The following is a 6,333-nucleotide window of genomic DNA, read 5'->3' on the forward strand; positions in this document are numbered from 1 at the left end:
ATGATAAAACGTATTCCCTTCTGTATTGATTCTTACACTGTTTTCATAAACGCAATATCCACGTACCTACTAGGACTGCATTAGCTGATCTGACTAACATCTGTCACATGAAGGGCTTGTTTTCTTTTTCTTGGTCTCTCCCCAGGAAGAAAATGATGCATGGAGCAAAATGTTTTGGTTTCATGAGTTTGGGTTGGTTTTTTTTTTTTTAATTTCTTCTATTTGCATTTCTCTGCATTTATACTAGAGAAAATGAGGGCAGTGGCAATTTTTGTGATAGACCTTATTTCCCAGGGAAGTTAATTTCAGACCGTTGAGCCACCCCTAGAAAGATGTCTTCTGCACAAAGCAACATTTTAATATGTCATTCCCCACGAAAGAAAAGCTAATCCATATTCTTAACATTTGGGACGGAAACTTCCTAAGGAAAGAACAGCGTTTCCCTTTCTCCAGCAAAAGAGTTTCAACCTGTGATCCTCAGTATGTGACATTCAAACAGATTGTTGCAGATTATTAACATACAGGCCAGCACTCTATACAGCTATAAATAGGAAAATCTGGAAACCGAAAAGAGTAACATGCCTTTTAATTGAACTGAGGCAGATTATCGTAGGACAGCTTGGAGGGGAAACGGTGGAGACAGACTATTTCATGCTAAAAAATAGAGAGAATTTGCTTATGTGTAAGGAATCACAGTGCTGTTCCTCAAAGAGGAACCCTGAATGATCCCATGTGTCTCAAAAGGCAGTAGGTACAACATACGAGCTACTGAAAGACAGAAACTGAGGTGAAGAGAGGAATCATCTGTGCTCAAGCACTGAAAGCAGAAATACCAGAAGACCTCAGGGAGACAGTAGACAGCAGATTTAATATGTTTTTGCAATGTGATATGGCAGCAAAAATCATGCAGTTAATTTAATTTGGGGTTGTAAAGGCAGAGACCTCTTCTCAGAGATATAGGCAATAGTCCCATTTTTTAATATAGTGGTGAGACCGCAGTTTGAAGACATGTTTAGTTCTGGACAACTCAGTGCTAGCTAGATGTCAACAACTTGGAGGGAAATAAAAAAAAAAAAAGGAACATAAAATGATAAAAAAGCTGGAAGGGATTACAGTGTGTGTAGGTTGGCCAAATAACAACTGTGAAGAGCATCACGGGAATTGCGTATGAGAACTTCAGGGGTGCAGAAACACTAGGGAGCAAGAAAGACTGTTTAGGGTTGTCTGAGGAAGTATAAATGGTATAAATGTAAATTAAATTAAGCAAAGGAAACATTAATCTACACGACTGCAAGACGGCATCCCAGAGGAGCTCCCATCACCTGACTCACACAAGACTGGATGGAGCAAAGCATAAGAAACCACTTAAGAAACCCTGACTACAAGGAGGGACTAGATGAGGACAATATGCCTTTGGGACTGTTTAACTGCCCACTGACTGGGACAGATGCAGAGCAATAGGTCTCAGCCCAGTACATGGTGGAAGCTTTCCCTTCTCTACACCATTGCTGGAAACACTTCTAGACCAAACCAACCATACTCAGTTCCAGCGGGTAACCATGGAGGGAGCGCTATATTCAGAGGGGTTGAGGAGTGGGTGTGTGTGTATACTACCAGAATTTTTCCCTTTTCCCAGTGGGATTTTCTTGAGAGGTCACTGGCTCATCACCTGGTAAGAACAGCAGTGACAGCACTCCTGTGTTTTAATATTGTCACCATAATGTTCCCTTGGATTACACAACCTTGAAGTAGATGTCCTGGACAGCACTTACCTCTCCCAAGAAATCTGTAGTATCCAGATACAGCAGTTAATTGGAATGAAAAAAATAAGAGGCCTTATTACTCCTTAGTTAGAGGGATGAGATCAAGAGAAGTCCTTTTTCTAACATAGGAAAGTCAACATGAACTTGTACCCATAACAACTTTACATCACCCTGTGCCATCATACATTCTGGCTTTGCCTGTCACACAGAAAAGGAGACCTGACAGTACAATATGTTCCTCCCAAGCAAGGGCTGATACACCATGTTGCTGCTCATCCTGGATGTGCCACATACACATTGCTGGGGAAAAAAGGGGAGAAAAAAAAGCCCAAACAATTTTATAAATGTTCCTTAAGGGGTCTGAATGTCTTTTCTTATTTGGCCTATATTTTTTTAACAATACCCCTTAGGGAGGCACGTGGAGTGATAATTATCAGTCCAACCATATACAAAGCACACAAACGTATAGTCCCCCATAACTGTTGACCTTAAATAGCCTTTCTCCACATACAAATGTCATGATCTTCATGAAGGAAAACTTCTGCTTCTTTATTTAAATGGCCTAACATGCATGAACATACAGCAAATACGTTTACTAACATTTGGGTTTGAGATAGTCTTGTAATGAATTGCTGAAGCATAAGCTAAAATTAATTCATTTCTCCCCTCCCAGTTTATCATGAAGCTCTGACTGTTTCACTCGCACTCTGCCTAATGGCCCATCTTTCTTAGGACAACACGTGTTACAAACCTACCTGTAATTTCATGCTCTTACCTTGTAGGCTACATTTAAAGGAAAAAAAAAAAAAAAAAAAAAAAAAGGAAGTGTCTTCTCCATTCTTTTAAATGTAGCTCTTGTCTAAGTGCTAGGACAGGCACTGTCAGCTCTGAAAATTCAAGATTAATCAAGCAATTAAGAATTGATATCTAGTGACTTATCATGACTGGAAATGAGAGATGCTGCATTCATTTTAGCTCTGCAAGAACCCAAAATAGCTAACCTGATTTTTATGGACAGCAAGATTATTTTAAATCTTTTGGGGAGGAGAAGGAACAAGAGTTACAGCTCCTTCTATTAAACCGGTATCTTCAAAACCCTAGTCTGCGTTTTGCAGGTTCCGTAGCAAACGGCTGGTCTGTACAGAGGGCCGTGCTGGAAAAGCAGCTGTACTTCAGATTCACACCCTGCCTTGACCTGAATAAGTCCGAAAGCGCACAGAAATCCTGAGAGAGCAAAAGCTGGGCTGAAGTTTTACTTTCTCTTCCCCACGTGCTAGCGCCAGGCTGCACTGCTTGAATAAACAACCCAGGCGAGCGGGAGTTACATCACCTCAAAACTGTGGTTTCCTTTAAGCCTTAAAAAGAATGGCAAGCATTTCCATTCACATAATTATCAGCATTATCAACTCTCCTCACACCTCCTTCTTCTCCAGCATCTCACTGCTGGGATGGCAGGGACTTCCCTGCCTCCCTTCCACGCTAGCAGAGAGAGCCTTTGTGACCCAGCTGCAGCCATTTGCTCTTCCTTGTCTTAACCCTCTCCACAAGCTCAGGAGCTCCTTCAGCAATCAGAAAGACTTTATGGGGTGGATGAGCAGCAACACAGCACATTCCCTCCATAAACATTTATTTGGGGAATTACAGTGTATGTATTTGGACTTTCCATGGTAATTTGGCTCTGATGAGCTTTCCTTATCGCCAAAATGGTGGATACTTTTGTAAAAGAGAGAACTTCTCCTGAAGCTCTGCTACCTCAGCAAACAGACCTCAGCCAGGCAGATGTGAGCCTGATCGATACTGGCATGAGAAATCAAAAGTGAAAAGCAAAGTGCTACAGAAACCGGTGGTGGTGACTCAGGAAGTCACTTTTTTTTCCCCTATTCTATAAGGAGCTCAGCAGTTCCTACTTACCCAGCTTCTGCCTCCTACCTGGACAGCCTGATACAAATGAGAACATGGGAACCCAAATTCTGTTCTTGACCACCTCTGACCCTCTGCAATTTTGGAAAAGTCATTTAACCTCCTGAAGCTCTATTTTTTCCATGTATGAAGCTGAAATGTCATACTGAGCCTTGCAAAGACTTCTGAAATCTTTGATTTTAGTGGCACATATCAGTGCCAAAAGCACCATTAGCGGCATTACAGGGCTAATTCCCTCACAAGGGAGGGAAGCTCACTGTGATACGGGTATTTTGGGTACAATTATTACCCCTGGAAGTGCTCAGATATCATTGCATAAAATTGTAGGCAGACAAATCTTTCAGATGGGATAGAAACCAGAGGCCCTGACTGGTTATTAAAAGATGTAACGTTTTGAAGAAGCCCATATGTTAGCTTTTCCATGTTCACCCTGTTCCAATTTGGATAATTACATTCTGACTCCTTAAAGCAGGGTGGCTGACCTGCCTGGCCCTACCAGCTGTATATCCAAATCTTCATGTGGCCCAGAGCAATACAACACAACCCACATATTTCAAAGGAAAAGAGGAGCTCCAGGAGAGGTTCATCAGCTGGTGAGGAGAAAGACTCCCTCCTGGAAGGGGAGCCCTCCCCTCCTGCCTAAAGAGTCCTTGCCTCAGGAGCTGAGAACTTGCCCTCCTGTCACTTCTCACAGGAACCTGCCTGGTATTGTCCAAGTGCCATCCCGCTTTGTCCCCAGGTGGCTGTGTCATTGCAGCGCTGGAGCTGAGAACATTGCAAATCCACAGCTTGTAACACAGTTTGGCAGCTTAAAGGCCTGGTTATTAATAGTGAAGTACCTAGTAACATACTAGTTACTAATAGTAACCCACACTTCTATTTTATCATTAACAAAGAAAAACATTTTATCCCTGAGAGTAAGTGGAGACTGGCTTGCCCTAGAATCAAGCAACAGAAGACACTGAACATTCTCCTCTTCCCTTGGAGATGAGGTAGTCACTGGTGCTCACTGACCTTCTCCTTTTTTAGTTATAAACTCTTAATGATATTTCACTGTTCATGGCAAATCTTGACCACTACAGAATCCAAAAACACAGAGAGAGAGGTATCTGAGCCTTCATCGGCTTCCTGACACAGCAAAGAAGAGGAGCAGCATATGCTGCAAAGGATTTTTTCACCATGGACACATAGTAAGTTTTCCCAAACCCGAGATGTCGTTTCAAAATGGTTAAAGAAAGTGATGTCAGCTCCAAGCAGCCTCCAATATCTGTCCAATTTTGCATTTCAGATGCCAGTCTGACCCAATGATGGAGTCAGCAGCCACTCTCCTGTCCCTCACATGGGCAGCCCTCTGCAAAGACGCTGGTATCAAATGAAGCTATTTCTCCAGACTTCATGGACACAAAGGAGGGGAATCTGTCCTGTCCCCATTTCTTCACAGGTGCTGGTGGCACCTGGGTCATGGCGCAGAGCTGTGAGGGGTGCCAGAGGCACCAACTCCACAAGACAGTCATGGCTGGGGATGTTCTGAATGGCTGTAGGTGCCCACTCCCAGGAGTCTGTGGTCTAGGGGCTACCAGGGGATCTGGCAGGGGGATGTGGGCAGGCAGGGGACAAGAAAGGGAGCAGAGAGGACCTAGGGCACCATCTGGTGGCTCCAATCACTGCCTTCCCTAAATCCCTGTCTCCCAGGGTCACAGTATTGCATGGCCAAGAGCTCAAAAAACACCAGGTCTTTCCAAGAGACAGCCCAGCAGGAAGAAGAGACCCCTGCCCTTGGCCCAAACTCATACACCCTTAGGACACTGCTAGGTGGAACAGCACTGCAAACCAGACCAGTGATAACCATTTCACTTGCATGCTGTTTGGTAAAGCACCTCCCTTGATAAAGAACCATCCCTAGCTGGGTATTTAGAGATGATTTACAGTAGCAACACCCTTGAGAAGCAAAAAAAACCCGAAGAGTAAAAGACAGCAGCGATGAAGGAGAACACCTTGGACTATACCTTGGACATACATTTCATTGTCGCTATCTGACACAGCAAGGTATTCTTTTCTACAGACAGAGGCAAAAAATAGTGTGTTTCATATGACAGAACAGTACCCATGCAAGAGCTTGTCCTCTGTAGAAAAGGATCAAACCAATGAACCGTTTGAGTGCACCCTGGTTTTTGCCTTCTTAAATTAGGATTTGCTATAAAGTGTTGTGAAGGAGTTATTTTAAACGGACCAGATGACCTCAGTGTCACCAACACCCTTTGCAGCAGTACGAGCTAAGACAACACATTGAGGATGATCACAGTGAGAGACTGCATCTCTGAGGACCAAAGGCTCACACCTGGTGGAGAGGGCAAAGGCTCCTAGTGCTAACACGGCACCCCCTTTAGAAGAAGGCAGGCAGAGCATTTCCACCTCGCGCCACAGCTTACTTTGATAATGGGTCTCCACTTCCCTGAAATCCTGTCAATACAAAGGGATAATTGAACACCTGGAAATCAAAGATTATACCACCATAACCTGAGAGCGTGTTCTGTGCATAACAGCACCATGCTGGGTGAAGCAAGTGAAGCTGAGGCCCCTTAGGGACACAGTTTTTAAGAGGAATCCATTCTCAGCATTCATTTTAAAGCAAACTGTGTAGAATGAACAC

The sequence above is a fragment of the Calidris pugnax genome, unplaced genomic scaffold (assembly GCF_001431845.1).
Source record: "Calidris pugnax isolate Ruff unplaced genomic scaffold, ASM143184v1 scaffold44, whole genome shotgun sequence".
Taxonomy (NCBI): Eukaryota; Metazoa; Chordata; class Aves; order Charadriiformes; family Scolopacidae; genus Calidris; species Calidris pugnax.